Raw genomic sequence first — 16,522 nt, 5'->3', positions numbered from 1 at the left:
AGGACCATCTACCTCAGTGGCAGTCTTAGGAGTCCAGTGGTGTGGGCTATCAGATATTTTACTTCTAAGGTGAAAGATAAGTTAGTGCACCCAGCCCCTCCCACCACCAAGAAAGAAGCACAGTATTTATTGAGCCTATTTGGATTCTAGAGACAACACATTCCCCACTTGGGTGTGTTACTCAGGCCCATTTACCAAAGCTGCTAGATTTGTGTGGGGCCTGGAAGAGGAGAAGGTTCTTCAACAGGTCCAGGCTGCCCTACCACTTGGATCAGCCAAGTGGACCTATCACTATGATCCAGCAGAGCCAATGGTACTTGAGGTGTCAGTGGCAGAGACAGATGCTGTTTGGAGCTTCTGACAAGGCCCTTTAGGTGAATCACAGAAAAGACCTTTGGAACAAAGCTCTATAGACAACTATTCTCCCTTTGCAAAACAGCTCTTGGCCTGCTATTGGGCCTTAGTGGGAACTGAACATTTGACAATAGGACACCAAGTTACCTGAACTGCCCATCATGAGCTGGGTGTTATCAGACCCTCCAAGTCATAAAGTAGGAGGTGCCCAGCAGCAATCTATTATCAAATTAAAGTGGTATATACGTGATTGGGCCCGAGCAGGTCCTGAAGGAACAAGCAAGTTACATGAAGAAGTTATTCAAATGCCTATGGTTTCTACTCCTGTTGGCAGCCATCTGCTGCCAAGCATGCACCTATAGCCTCATAGGGTGATCCCTATGATTGGCTGACTGAAGAGGAGAAGACTAGGACATGGTTTACTGATGGCTCTGCACATTATGCAGGCACCACACAGAAGTGGACAGCTGCAGCATTACAACCTCATTCCAGGACAACCCAGAAAGATACAGGTGAAGTAAAACCTTCACAGTGGTCAGAACTTTGGGCAGTACACATGGCATCACAGTTTGTTTGGAAGAAGAAATGGCCATATATGGTTGCTCACTGACTCATGGGCTGTATCCAGTGAATTGGCTGGATCATCAGGGAATTGGAAAGATCACGATTGGAAAATTGGTAAGAAAGACATCTGGGAAAGAAATATGTGGATAAATCACTCCAAATGGGCAAAGGAGGAAAAGATATTTGTGTCCCATGTAAATGCTCACCAAAAGGTGACTTCAGCTGAGGAGGAGTTCAATAATCAATGATTATCAATGTGGATAATACGGCCCATTATGTGGACAGTCAGTCTCTTTCCCCAGCCATCTCTGTCATTGTTCAATGAGCACAAAAACAAAGTGGCAAAGGTGGACGAGATGGAGATTATGCATGGGCTCAACAACACAGACTTCCACTCACCAAGGCTAACCTGGATACAGCTGCCGCTGAATGCTAGATCTGCCAAAAGCAGAGACAAACACTGAGACCCAGATATGGCACCATTCATCAAGGTGACCAGCCAGAAACCTTATGGCAGGTTGACTACATTGGACCACTTCATCTGTGGAGAGAACATTTTGTTCCTACTGGAGTAGATGCTTATTCTGATTGTGTATTTGCTTTTCCTGCATGTAATGATCCTGCCAAAACCACCATCCTTAGACTTACAGGATGCCTTATCCATCGTCATGGTATTCCACACAGTGCTTCTGAACAAGGAGCTCATTTCACAGCCACAGAAGTTCAACAGTGGGCCTACCATCATGGAATCCACTGGTCTTACTATGTTCCCCATCATTCTGAAGTAGATGGTCTAACAGAAGGATGAAATGGCCTTTTAAGATTTATTTATTTTATTTTATTTTATATGAGTATACTGTCGCTATCTTCAGAAACACCAGAATAGGACATCAGATCCCATTACAGATGGTTGTGAGACACCATGTGGTTGCTGGAAATTGAACTTAGGACATCTAGAAGCGCAGACAGTACTCTTAACCCATGAGCCACCTCTCCAGTCCCTGGAATTGCCTTTTGAAGGTGCAGTTACAGTGCCAATTAGATGACAGCAGCAAGGAAGACTGGAGCAGAGTTCTTCAGACGATAGTATATGCTTTAAATCAGCGACTGATATATAGTACAATTTCTTCCATAGCCAGGATCCATGAATCCAGGAATCAAGAGGTAGAAAAAGGAAAAGTTCTACTCACTATCACTCCTAGGGACTCTCTAGAAAATTTTTTGTTTCCTGTCCCCACAACTCTAGGTTCTGCTGCTCTAGACATTTTGGTTCCAGAGAGGGGAGTGCTCCTACTGTAAAAAACCACAACAAACATTCCATTGAACTGGAATCTCAGACCTCCCCCTGTCATTTTGGACTTCTAATGGCCTTAAACCAACAAGCAAAAAAAGGAATAACAGTGTTGGGAGGGATGATAGATCGAGATTACCATGGGGAAATTGGACTGCCTCTCCACAATGGAGGTAAGATGGATTCTGTCTGGAATGTAGGAGATCCCTTAGGGTGTCTCTTAGTACTACTATGTCCTGTTATTAAAGTCAATGGGAAACTACAACAGCCTAATCCAAGAGAGATGACAAAGAAAGCAGAACCATCAGGAATAAAGTTATGGGTCATTCTTTGTCTTACTTGGGGTTTTACTGCTATGAACTGACACCATAACCAAGGCAAGTTTTATAAAGGGCAACATTTAATTGAGCTGCTTGTAAGTTCAGAGATTCATTCCATCATCATCATCAAGGTGGGAGCAGGGCAGCATCTAGGCAGGCATGATGCAGGCTGGGCTGAGAGTTCTACATCTACATCTGAAGGTGGCTAGTGGAAGATTGGCTTCCAAGCAGCTATGAGTAGAGTCTTACTGCCCACACCCACAGAGACATACATTCTCCAAATAGTGCCACATCCTGAGCTAAGCATATACAAACCAACACATTCCATTCCCTGGCCCACCATAGACTTGTCCAAACATCTGAGTCTATGGCAGCCATACCTAATCGTAACATAATGCAAAATATGTTTAGTCCAACTTCAAAAGTCTGCAGAGTTTATAACAGTCTCAACAATGATAAAAGTCCAAAGTTCAAAGTCTCTTCTGAGATTCATCCAATCACTTTACTCTAATCCCCAAAGCAAGACAGGAGAGCAGTTGGGCAAACTCCAAACTCTGCATCTCCCTGCCTGAGGTCAAAGCAGTCTTCAGCTCTCCAACTTTTTCATCTTTATTGACATAACAAACTGCTTTCTCCTGGGCTGGTTCCACTTCCTATTAGCAGCTCTCCTCGGAGGATATCCCACAGCTCTGGCATCTGAAATGTTTATCTTGGGGTCTAGAAGGCAAATTCAATGTCCCAGCTTCTCGTCTTGGATCCACACATGATCTTTTGTGCTTCTCCAAAGGGCTATGCCTCTTCTTCAGCTCTGCTCAGGTTGATCCACTCTACTGCCGCTGCTGTTCTTGGGGATCTTCTCATACTACTGGCATCTCCAATATGCTACGGTCCTCTGCTGCAACTAGGCTTCACTAATAGCCTTTCATAGGCTCTCTTCATGGTGCCAAGCCTCCAATATTTGCATGACCCCTTCAGTCCTGGTCCATCAACTGTAACTGAGGCTGCACTTTTATCAATGGCTTTCCATGGCCTCTCACAGTGCCAAGCCTCAGCTGCTCTTCATGATGCCTTCATGCCATCAAAACCAGTACCACCTGGGTGACTCTTACACATCACCAAGTACAGCTGTAGCATGAGGTACAACCTTGGCTATCTCTGGAACACAGATTCTTTGTGCTCTCAGAAAGAACTTCCCAGAAGATTTCACCTCAGTAATGGTCTCTTCTCTTTTTTTGTTGTTATTTGTTTGTTTGTTGTTTTTGTTTTTCGAGACAAGGTTTCTCTGTGTAGTCCTGACTGTCCTGGAACTCACTCTGTAGACCAGGCTGGCCTCAAACTCAGAAATCCACCTGCCTCTGCCTCCCAAGTGCTGGGATTAAAGGTGTGCACCTCTTCTTAATCATCACTAATTTCTTAGCTCCAGCTAACCAGCATCAATTTTCCCAGTAGTCCCTTCAAGTCATAGCCATGGGGCCAAAGCTGCCAAGTTCTGCTGCTTGCTGGGGCTGGAACATGGCCCCCTTGTTCTATGACATTATCACCAGCAAGGCAAGAAAATGATCACTAAGTCATTATGATCACTAAGGCAAGAAAATCTCTTGAGTTCAAAGACATCTGGGACAAAGCAAGTCCCAGATCCAGGCATGGTAGTACACACCTTTAATCTGGAACACACCTTCTGCTGGAGACCTACATAAGGGCATAGGAAGAAGGAAGATCTACTATCTCTTCTTCACTCGCTTGCCTTGTGGGAATGAGCAACTGTTAGATCCTTGGACTGCCTGGAGGTAGAGGTTCTGGGATGTGTCCCTTCTGCACCCCACATCCAGATATGCTACCCAATGTGCTTGGGCACAAAAGCACTTTCCTCAGACCTGGGAATGGTCTAATATCCTTGCCCCCTCCCACTCTCCTCTGCTATCTCCTCTCCAGCCCAGACTCCTGTCAACTTTGGGTCCTCCAATTCCTCGCCTCTACAAGGATAATAAGGCTGGTCCAGAGCCTGAGGAGTCTAATCCTCTACTAGATGGACTTGTAAGCCACATCTTGGCTCTTCCTGCTGAGAACATACACTGTCCATATCCTTTGATAGCTGGCCCTTATGTGTCTGCCCAACCTCATCTATCTAAATACAACCTCAATACTTCCCTGCTTCTGTCCTTTTGCTTACATTGGCTCCAGCCTTGGGCTGATGCTCACATCCCCCTGCCCCCCAACACACATCCACTTCATCCCATGAACCTACCTTTCCTTTCATAAAGTTCTTCAAGCACTACCCAGTGGTGGTGGCACACACCTTTAATCCCAGCCCTTGGGAGACACAGGCAGGCAGATCTCTGTGAGTTTGAGGCCTAACCTGCTCAGAACTAGTTCCAGGACAGCCAGAACTACACAGAGAAACCCTGTCTTGAAAAACCTAAGGGGAAAAAAAAACCTCCAAGACTTCACAGTTCTTATCCCCAGTCCCATGTGCCTCTCTACACACATAGAATACCTCCACCATCTCCCAGTACTCCAAATCGCTATGTCTTGGTTCCTTTCCAGGGTTCCCTCTCTGTGCCTCAAATCATACCTCTGCCTGGATGGTTTTAACCACTCTAAAGAACTGGGCTCTGGGTGAAAACAAGAGACATCCAGTCCTGGGATGGGGTGGGTTCTGACCACAGGAAGCCCCTCACTGGGCTGGATACAGGGCAGTCTTTTCTCTGGTTACACTCTACAGTGGATGCAATTAGCATTCTGGGTGGAGGTGGTGTTTTTGTATATTGCTCTATACTGCATTCTCCCTCTCCTTCTCCCTCTTCCTCTCCCGTGGCGGAGGGGGACGCTATAGTAGTTTCAGCCTAGGGCCTTGTGAAATGTCCTGACCTTTTTCAACTTTTTTTCTTCCTCATTTTTAGGACATGGTCACAAAAAGTTGCTCTGGCAAGCTGTGACCTTGGGACCCTCCTACTACTGCCTTCCAAGCAAATGACATTACAGGCTTGAGCAACCAGGTCCAACCATACTTCCTTCCTTTTAAAAATTACATTTTAACAGAGAGTGCCGAGAGAAGCAAGATGGCAGATGTGCTGGTGAAAGTAAAATAAAATTCAAGGTCCCTGACTCATGCAGCTTGCTAGTTAGGAGGGCTTTTTGGGCCTAGAGCAAAGAATAAAGGCTGTAAAGTCATCCCAGGAACCAACTAGCCATTGAGATAAGAAAGGCACACAAGGACAATCACCAGACAAGCTCATATGAGTAATGGGCCACCTGCTGATATGGTTTGAGCTTAGCCAGATGCCCTGCCAACCAAGATAAAGACCCTCCCTTTAGAGTTACTGTCACATAGTGCTTGCTGATGTTTAAACTGCCCAATTGTGTGAAGCTCTGCCAATTCTTCCCCTACCCCCACTCTTTTCCTATATAAACCCCTAACTTTTGAGCCTCGTGGTCGACACCCCTGTCTCCTGCGTGAGATACGTGTTGGCCCGGAGCTCTGTCATTAAACTACCTCGTGTGTTTGCATCAAGACAGTCTCTCGTGATTCCTTGGGTGTGTGCTGACCCAGGACTCGAGTGAGGGTTTCCCCACTAGGTTCTTTCACTGGATCTTCACGAGTCAGGGGCTGAGGAGTTCACCATGGATGAGGATGGAGATGAAAGCATCCACAAACTAAAAGAAAAAGCGAAGAAACGGAAGGGCCACAGCTTTGGTGCCAAAGAGGGGTCCCGAGCACGCATGCAGGAGGACTGTGACAGTATGGGGCAGGAGGGCGGTGAACCTGGACCACAGTGCTCTCTTGAAGGTTGAATTCTCTTTGTCACTAGAGTGCACGAAGAAGCTACTGAAGAAGATATCCATGACAAATTTGCTGAAAATGTGGAAATAAAAAGCACCCGCCTTAATTTGGACAGGCACGTGAGATACTTGAAGGAGTATATCTAGTTGAGTATGAAACATACAAAGAGGCTCAGGTTGCCATGGAGGGACTAAATGCCCAAGATTTGATGGGACAATCAGTGTCAACTCATGTTTTGTTTGTAGTCCACCAAAGGGCAAGAGGAGAGGAGGTAGAAGAAGACACAGTAGTCCAGACCAGAAACTCCATTGATAAATCATCTGTTTACCAGGTAGTCTCTCTACCAGTCAATTTGGTTATGCTGCCTTGGATAAACAGGGCTAGGACTGACCTTGTGTTTATATTTCATTTCTTACCCTACCTACTTAGTCTTGCTTTTGAGTTTAAGAAAAAAATAAATGTTCCATTTTGTTTTCTACAAAAAAAAAATTGCATTTCAGTGTGTGTGTGTATGTGTGTGAGTATGTGTGTGTGAGCATGTGAGTGTATGACGGTATGTGTGTATTAGGGTTGTATGTCTGTGTGTGTGTGTGTGTGTGTGTGTGATGTCATAAAGTACATGTGGTACATGTGGAGGACAACACAGAGGATTTGATTCTTTTTGTCTACAATGTGGCTCCCAGGAATCAAACTCACGTTGTCAGGCCTGGCATATTGTGTGCCTTTATCTACTAAACTATCTTGCCAGGCTACTGTTTTGCATTAGTGCATATTAACTGTACAAAATGGGTCTCCCTATGACCCTCTCATCTATGTGGATGAAATTGTCAATGAACTTTGACAATTTTCACTTTCTGTCACTTTGTGTTTGAGACAGGTTTTCTCTGTGTAGCTCTGGCTGTCCTGGAACTCACTCTGTAGACCAGGCTGGTTTTTTTTTTTTTTTTTTTTTTTTTTTTTTTTGGTTTTTCGAGACAGGGTTTTTTCTGTGTAGCCCTGGCTGTCCTGGAACTCGCTCTGTAGACCAGGCTGGTCTTGAACTCAGTTGCCTGCCCCTTCCTCCCTAGTACTGGAATTAAAGGCGTGCGCCACCACTACTTGGCTACCCTCTTTTTTCTTTTTCCTCCCTTCTGTAGGTTCCTGCACTGTTCAAATCTATGTTCGTGTTGTATTTTCTTCAAATCCATCTTCCACAGCAAAGAAACAGTTTCGTGCCTCTCTTCCAGAGTCTGACTCATGTTGTATCAAATGCTCACCAGATCCATCCATTTTCCTACATAGCACATGATTTTCTTTCTCTTTCTCTCTTGGTCGCTGTTCTACTGCTGTGATTAAACACCATAACCAAGACAATTCTTGTTTGTTTGTTTGTTTTTAAAGTATTTATTTAATTGGTGGCTGACTTACAGTTTCAGAGACTTAGTCTATTATCAACATGGTGGGAAGGCATGGTACTAAAGCAGTAGTTGACCGCTACATGTTGATCCACATGCAGAGAGCATGAGCCCAGGCCTGACACGGTATTTTGAAATCTCAAAGAGTACACTCAGTGACACAGTCCCTCCAACAAGGCCATACCTCCCAATCCTTCTAACCCTTTCAAAGAGCTCCCAGGGGACCAGATACTTCTGGACTCCATAGGTGCCTCCATTGTATGCAGATACCCACTCCCTTGAGACTAAGCAAGCATTCAGATGACTGAGTTCTTAGGGGCCATTCTTATTCAAACCTCCACAATCTCCATAAGTAACCCATAAAGTTGGGGAGTTTTTTTGTTGTTTTTTGTTTTTTGAGACAGGGTTTCTCTGTGTAGCCCTGGCTGTCCTGGAATTCACTTTGTAGACCAGTCTGGTCTCGAACTCAGAAATCCACCTACCTCTGCCTCCTAAGTGCTGGGATTAAAGACGTGCGCCACCACCGCCAGACTAAGTTGTTTTTTGTTGTTGTTATTGTTGTTGTTATTATTATTTTATTATTTTAGTTTGTGACAAGGTTCTCTGTGTAGCCCTGGCTAGCCTGGAACTTGCTATGTTGATCAGGCTAGCCTCTACCTCCTGAGTGCTGGAATCAAAGGCATGTACCTCCACATCCAATATAACTAGTAAGATGTGAAATGCCAGTATCATGGAGCTGGGGCTAAATTGGAAAAAAGGCTTACCTATATGTATAATAAGGCCCTAGGTTCAATCTCTAGCACCTCACAGACCATGCATGGTTACAAATACCTTAATCCTTAGGAGATAAAGACTGGAGGATCAGAAATTCAAGGTCACCTAATGTTATGTAGTAAATTAGAGGCCAGCCTGTACTACATGAGATCCTGTTTCAAAAAAAAAAAAAAAGCCCCAGGGCTAGAGATGTGGTTTACTCCCTTTCAGGGCCTGAGAGCTGGGTTCCAAGCCCTCACGACAGACAGCACACAACTGCCTGTATCTCCAGCTCCGAGGGGACCTGCGACTTCTGGCCTCTACAGGTGCCTCTATTCCCATGCAGATACCCACCTATACATAATTTAAAACAATAAAACAATAAAAAAATATCTTAATAAAACTTGAGGCAGGGCCAGGCAAGGAGGTGCACGCCTTAAACCCAGCACTTGGGAGAGTAAGTTCCAGGACAGCCAGGACTACACAGAGAAACCCTGTCTCAAAAAACCAAAAAAAAAAAAAAAAAAAAGCTTGAGGCAGGATCTGGCTGGACATCTCGCCCTCCCCATCAGTCAATTCACATTCACAGAATGTCTCCTGTCATGTAGGCCAATTTGGCCTCAAATTCATAGGGTCTGCTTTCTGTGTACTAGGATTAAAGGTACAGCAAGGGCTTTAACCACTGGGCAATATACCTGAGCCCTGTTCCAATTTTTTAAATAGTTTTTAAAAACACTTGAGGCCAGGTATGATAGCACTGCTAAAATTAAAGCTCTTGGAAGGTGAATGCAGGAGGATCAGGAGTTCGAGGTCATCCTTGGCCACATAGTGAGGTCCTATCTCAAAGCAAACAAAAAAAAATTAAAAGGAGGGCTGGTGAGATGGCTCAGTGGATAAGAGCACCCGACTGCTCTTCCGAAGTTCCAGAGTTCAAATCCCAGCAACCACATGGTGGCTCACAACCATCCGTAATGAGATCTGGCGCCCTCTTCTGGAGTGTCCGGAGACAGCTACAGTGTACTTACATATAATAATAAATAAATCTTTAAAAAAAAAAAATTAAAAGGAAACAGGTTATCCCTCCAAGATACATACATAAATAAATACATTGCAATTAGTTGATCTTAATTCTGTGTATACGTATGTGTCTACTTGTGGGATGAGGGCATCTGGAGCTGGAACTGTGAGCTGCCAGATGTGGGTTCTGTGGGTTCTGAGAACTGAATCTGGGTCTTCTACAAGAGCAGTCATCAGGGCTGGTGAGATGGCTCAGTGGTTAAGAGCACCGACTGCTCTTCCAAAGGTCCTGAGTTCAAATCCCAGAAACCACATGGTGGCTCACAACCATCCGTAATGAGATCTGACACCCTCTTCTGGTGTGTCTGAAGACAACTACAGGCTATTTAGATATAATAATAAGTAAATCTTTAAAAAAAAAAAAAAAGAGCAGTCATCAGTCTTATCCACTGAGCCATCTCTCCAGGCTCCTTAGAATAACTGTAATAACACTGCCCAAAACAAGTACTTTCAGAAATTTTGTCCTTCTTTATTTAAATTTACAATGTATAATTTATTCACAGAGATTTTTTTTTCTTTATGTGTAGCTGTGTGTAGCTGTGTGTGTGTGTGTGTGTGTGTTTGTGTACTCCTGTGCCTGTGCCACACACATGTGGAGGTCAGAAGACAACTTGGGAAGGTTTTATTTTTTTCTCTCTGCACCACAGGGTTTCAAGGGAAGCAGCAAAGGTTTTCATGCTTGGCAGCAAGTGCCTTTACTCACTTAGCTATTGAAAGATCCTGACAGAATGTAAAAGGTCACAGAAGCCCTGAAATTAGCAAAATAGATTTCATTGTTAGCAGAACTAGCTTCACTGATTTAGAAAAATAGAGGTGCACAATGCTCTAGCCACTCCTTGAACCCATGTGTCTGCCAATGTTCTGACCATTCCTTAAATCCATGTGTGTGCCCACTGATGAAGCCCACTTCCAGGTGTTTGTAATATTGGTTGCTGGGGAAGAGTTGGAAAAATCTCCCCAGTAACCACAGCCGGGGCCAATCTGGAGTTGCTGCACCTGCACCATACCCATTTCTTGAGAAATCATTTTAGAATAGACATTGTTTAGATCTGGAAATCCCCTACACCCCACTTTTCCTTTCCCCCCTGAGGGCCTATAAAAACTGGGACCCCTTTCCCCTCAGGGTCGACTCCTCTACCCCTGCGTGGGATACGAGTCATCCCCAGAGCCTGGCTTTCCCGAATAAAGCCTCATGTGGTTTGCATCAAGTTTGGGCTCTCGTGAGTTCTTGGGGGTCCGCTATTATCCCGAGACTTGAATGAGGGTCTCCCTTCGGGGATCTTTCGTTGGGGGCTTGTCCTGGAATTGGCATGACCACCCACGTCACCCACTTGGAGGTGAGATTTCTTGTCTAAAAATATTTCTGTGAGCTGGTGATGTTCGGTGCTGAAATTTGCAGCGGCGAAGTTTCATGAGAAACGGAGACCCGCGCCTTGGGGTGAGGCACGGAGTGTGAACAGCAGATGTGCTGGAATCACCGGCTGCCACTCCTAGAGGACACCCCGGAGCAAGGGGAAGGACTCCAGGAGTCCGTCTGGGGCGGGGAGTGAAGAGTCGGTAGTCTTTCTAGATTGGAGGACTTACACTTCCCGACCTTTTGCATTTCTGAGTTGGTTTTGTCTGTCTGTTAGAAGACGGGCATTTGTCAGTGTGTGTATGGTTTTTGTATCTGTTTGGGGCATTTGTCAGTGTGTGTGTGTGTGCGTGTGTGTGTTTTGTATCTGTTTCATGTTTTCCGTGATTTGGACAATGGGACAGACTATAACGAGCCCCCTAAGTTTGACTTTGGACCACTGGACTGAAGTTAGGTCAAGGGCCCATAATCTTTCAGTAGAAATTAAGAAAGGACCTTGGTAGACTTTTTGCGCCTCCTAGTGGCCGGCTTTTGATGTAGGATGGCCACCAGAGGGGACTTTTGATTTGACTCTTATCTTTGAAGTTAAAGTCATTGTTTTTCAGAGCGGACCTGGGTCCTACCCGGATCAACAGCTTTACATTACTGTCTGGCAGGACCTTGTCCAGAATCCAACATCATGGATCAAACCATGGGTTCCCCAGCGTAGGTCAAGCTCCTGAGCCCTGACTCTTCGCGAAACAAGAGCAAAACCAAAGATTCCACCTAAAATGGAGCCTCCTCTTCAACCCACAGCTCCCCCCAAGATCTACCCTAATATTGAGGGGCCTCCTAAGTGGCCAGAATCTCCTCCCCACCCGCCCTATCTTCTACCCCCGTTGGGTCCCATTCCTGCACAGGTCCCTGCCCCTGGTCTTGGGACCACTGGTGGCCCAGCTGGAGGACCAGTGGCTGGGACCCAGAGCCCAGAGTCCCCCAGCAGATGGAGCTCCTGACACCATTTCTGCTTTTCCTTGGCAAGCTGTGGGCGACCCGCCCATGGTCCCGCAATCTCTGCAGACCCTACAATATTGGCCTTTTTCATCTGCTGATTTGTACAATTGCAAAGCTAACCATGCCTCCTTTTCTGAGAATCCGGCCAGCCTGACTGAGCTGATAGAGTCTCTTATGTTTTCTTATCAACACACTTGAGATGATTGTCAGCAGCTCCTCCAGGTTCTGTTTACCACTGAAGAAAAAGATCACATTCTCCTAGAGGCTCGGAAAAATGTTCCTGGAGTGAATGGAGTCCCAACCAACCTACCTAATGAGATTAACACTGGGTTCCCTCTGGACCAGCCAGATTGGAACTACAACACAGCTCAAGGTAGGGAGAGGTTGGCAGTTTACGCCAGGCTCTGGTCGCAGGTCTAAAGGGAGCGTGAGATGCCCCACCAATTTGGCTAAGGTAAGAGGTGATGCAGGGCCCTACCGAGCCCCTGTCTATTTTTCTGGAAAGATTGATGGAAGCTTATAGACGCTATACTCCTTTTGACCCAACCTCTGAGGGTCAACAAGTCGTGGTTGCTATGGTTTTTATAGGGCAATCAGCATCAGATATTAAGAGAAAGTTACAGAGACTAGAAGGATTACATGCCATGGCTTTACAAGATTTAGTCAAGGAGGCAGAAAAGGTGTATCACAAGAGAGAGACAGAGGAAGAGAAGAAAGAGAGGGAAAAGCACAAAGAAGAAGAGAGGGAGAATAAAAGGGATAGAAGACAAGAGAGGAACTTAAGCAGGATTTTGGCCGCAGTAGTAGGAGAACATAAAGGAAAGAACAGGCTTGAGAATAGAAGACAGGGTACCTGGGCAACAGGGAACATAGACCTGGAGGAAGAAGACCCGTCCAGAAGACTGTTTTGTTTTGGTTTGGTTTTTGGTTGGTTGGTTGGTTGGTTGGTTGGTTGGTTGGTTGGTTGGTTGGTTTTTCGAGACAGGGCTTCTCTGTGCAGCCCTTGCTGTCCTGGAACTCACTTTGTAGACCAGGCTGGCCTCGAACTCAGAAATCCACCTGCCTCTGCCTCCTGAGTGCTGGGATTAAAGGCGTGCACCACTACGCCTGGCTCCAGAAGACTTTAGAGAAGGACCAATGTGCCTATTGCAAAGAAAAGGACTGTGACTCAAATACTGGCACCGGCTACTCCAAGACAGGTGAGAGAATTATTGGGCACGGCTGGGTTCTGCAGACTTTGGATACCTGGGTTTGCAACACTGGCTGCCCCCATGTACCCCCTGACCAAAGAAAGTGGAGAATTCAGATGGCCATCAGAACATCAGAGAGCCTTTGAAAATATTAAAGAGGCCCTGTTGACTACACAGCCTTGGCATTGCCAGATCTAACCAAACCCTTCATCTTCTATGTTGATAAGAGGGTGGGGGTGGCCAGAGGAGTTCTTACTCAAGCTCTAGGGCCATAGAAGAGGCCCGTGACATATTTGTCTAAGGAGCTGGACCCAGTGGCCAGCGGATGGCCCACATGTTTAAAGGCCATTGCTACAGTAGCCTTACTCATTAAAGATGCCAACAAGTTAACTTTGGGACAGCAAATAACTGTGGTAACCTCCCACTCTCTTAAAAGCATTATCTGCCAGCCCACAGACCGATGGCTGACGGGTGGCCCATCAACATCTACACCGATAGCAGTTTTTATAGATACCTTTTCAAGATGGGTGGAGGCCTACCCAACGAAAAAAGAACTGCCAATGTTGTGGTTAAGAAGATCCTAAAAGAAATTTTTCCACGGTTCAGAATACCTAAGGTAATAGGGTCTGACAACGGACCTGCCTTTGTTGCCCAGGTAAGTCAGGGACTGGCCATCCAACTGGGGATTGATTGGAAATTACATTGTGCTTATAGACCCGAGTTCAGAACAGGTAGAAAGGATGATTAGAACTCTAAAAAAGACCTTGACTAAATTGACCTTAGAGACCTGTGGGAATGACTGGACAGCTCTCCTTCCCTTTGCCTTGTTCCGCATCAGGAACACACCGGGAAAATTTAAGCTCACTCCATATGAAATCCTGTATGGGGGGCCTCCCCCACTCACTGAAGTGGGGAGAGTGTTAGATCCTCTAGAATTTAACCCTGGTCCTTCACTGTTTTCACGCATGAAAGCCCTAGAAGTGGTCAGAAACACCACCTGGGAGCAGCTCAAGGTCTATGAACCAGAATTAATGGTACCATACCAGTTCCAGGTGAAAGATGCAGTTCTCGTCCAACGACAGCGAGCTGGGAATCTAGAACCTCGATGGAAAGGCCCTTACATCGTGCTGCTGACCACCCCCACTGCTGTCAAAGTAGAAGGCATCTCTGCTTAGATTCATGCCTCTCACGTAAAGCGAGCTCCTGAAGAATAAATCTCCTGGTTGACCACCCTCATTTCTACTCTGATGGGCCCTCTAATAATTTTGCTCTTACTGCTGATGAGTGGCCCACTAATTCTTAATTGGTGACCTTTGTTAGAGAAAGGATTGGTGTTGTCCAGCTGTTAGTACTAGGACAACAATACCAGTCTCTGCAGAACCTTGAAGAAGAGATTGCAGTTTAGTTCTAAGATTAGAACTAGTAACTAGAAGAAGTAGGGAATGAAAGATCCTGACAGAATGTAAAAGGTCACAGAAGCCCTGAAATTGACAAAATAGATTTCATTGTTAGCAGAACTAGCTTCACTGATTTAGAAAAATAGAGGTGCACTATGCTCTGGCTGCTCCTTGAACCGGTGTGTCTGCCAATGTTCTGACCGTTCCTTGAACCCATGTGTGTGCCCACTGATGAAGCCCACTGCCAGGTGTTAGTAATATTGGTTGCTGGGGAAGAGTTGGAAAATCTCCCCAGCAACCACAGCAGGGCCAATCCGGAATTGCTGCACCTGCACCAGACTTGTACCCCTCCCATACCCATTTCTTTTTTTTTTTTTTTTTTTTGCACTTTTTTTTTTAAGATTTATTTATTTATTATATGTAAGTACACTGTAGCTGTCTTCAGACACTCCAGAAGAGGGCGTCAGATCTCGTTACGGATGGTTGTTAGCCACCATGTGGTTGCCGGGATTTGAACTCTGGACCTTTGGAAGAGCAGTCGGGTGCTCTTACCCACTGAGCCATCTCACCAGCCCCTCCATACCCATTTCTTGAGAAATCATTTTAGAATAGACAATGTTTAGATCTGGAAATCCCCTACTCCCCCCCTTCTCCTTTCCCCGAGGGCCTATAAAAACTAGGAACTCTTTCCCCTCAAGGTCGACTCCTCTACCCCTGTGTGGGATACGAGTCATCCCCAGAGCTCTGGCTTTCCCCGAATAAAGCCTCGTGTGGTTTGCATCAAGTTTGGACTCTTGTCGAGAGTTCTTGGGGGTCCGCTATTATCCCGAGACTTGAGTGAGGATCTCCCTTCGGTGGTCTTTCACTATCTAGCCAATGCTTCTTTTAGGTTTAAGACAAGGTCTTATGTAGTCCAGGATGACTTTGAACTCACTATGTATTCAAGAATAACTTGAATTTCTGATCCTCCTGCCACCACCTTCCTAGTGCTGGGATGACGGGCCTGAACTACCATGCAGTTTATGCTGTGCTGGAATGGAATTCAGCATCTTCTCTGCAGCAGCCCAGCACTCTGCTGACTGAACAGCCCCAGCCCTACACCCTCCTCTAATGACAAAAATATTTATAGTAAGTACTTTAAAATGCAGGAGGCTTAAAAATAATTTTAACTGGGATGGAGAGACGGCTGAGCAGTTAAGAGTACTGACTGCTCTTCCAGAGGTCCTAAGTTCAATTCCCAGCAACCACATGGTGGCTCAAAACCATTTTTAATGGGATGCCCTCTTCTGGTGTGTCTCATATATATATAATAAATAAATCTTTTAAAAATGTATAATAATTTAATTATATGTCACACTGTTCAAATGTCTCAGGTTAGGATAAGATTTTGGTTAGTTGGGTTTAAAGTACAGCCTTTTCTGGTATCAAATCTTGAATGTGCTGGTACATGCCTTTAATCCCAGCACTCAGAAATCAGAGTGCTGATCTCAGTGTTCAAGACCAGCATGGTCCAAAAAAGAAAAAAAAAAAAAAAAAAGAGTTGTTCATTTTTTTCCCTTACCTAAACATGAAATAAATTTGTATTTGTCTTTAGGAAAGTGTAACAGCAAATTTTAAGTGTTATCCTCGCTGGACTAAGGCTTATACAGATAGTCAGCACATTGTCTTTTCTGAATGTATGAAGATGTTTCTAGAAGGGAAAATCATTTAAACCCACAAATACCAGAGGTATAGCAGTTCACTGAAGGTCTAAAGGCCTGCTAGAATCTGAACTGTGTGGCTGAGGAGTGTGGGTTAAATCTTTCGTATCGTGCTGGTGAGATGGCTCAGCGGTTAAGAGCACTGGCTGCTCTTCCAGAGGTCATGAGTTCAATTCCCAACAACCACATGGTGGCTTACAACCATCTATAGGGGGATATGATTCCCTCTTCAGACAGGCGAATATATATGCAACAGAGCACTCATACATTAAATAATTTTTTTTAAATCTTTCGTATCTGTCTGGAAGAACAGATAACTATACCACAAAGATAAGCCATCTAGGTCAGCTTCTC

General features: G+C 45.2%; 1 pseudogene; it reads left to right on the top strand.

Moving 5' to 3' along the window:
- The first annotated feature begins 2,349 nt into the window (after positions 1-2,349).
- On the top strand, positions 2,350-6,622 carry LOC110294995 (RNA-binding protein 8A pseudogene; annotated as a pseudogene).
- The last annotated feature ends 9,900 nt before the right edge of the window (positions 6,623-16,522 follow it).

Source organism: Mus caroli, unplaced genomic scaffold (genome assembly GCF_978045245.1).
Source record: "Mus caroli unplaced genomic scaffold, Mus_caroli_1 scaffold_4, whole genome shotgun sequence".
Taxonomy (NCBI): domain Eukaryota; kingdom Metazoa; phylum Chordata; class Mammalia; order Rodentia; family Muridae; genus Mus; species Mus caroli.
The sequence above is the reverse complement of the archived record's forward strand: the minus strand, read 5'-3'. Positions and strand labels throughout refer to the sequence as shown.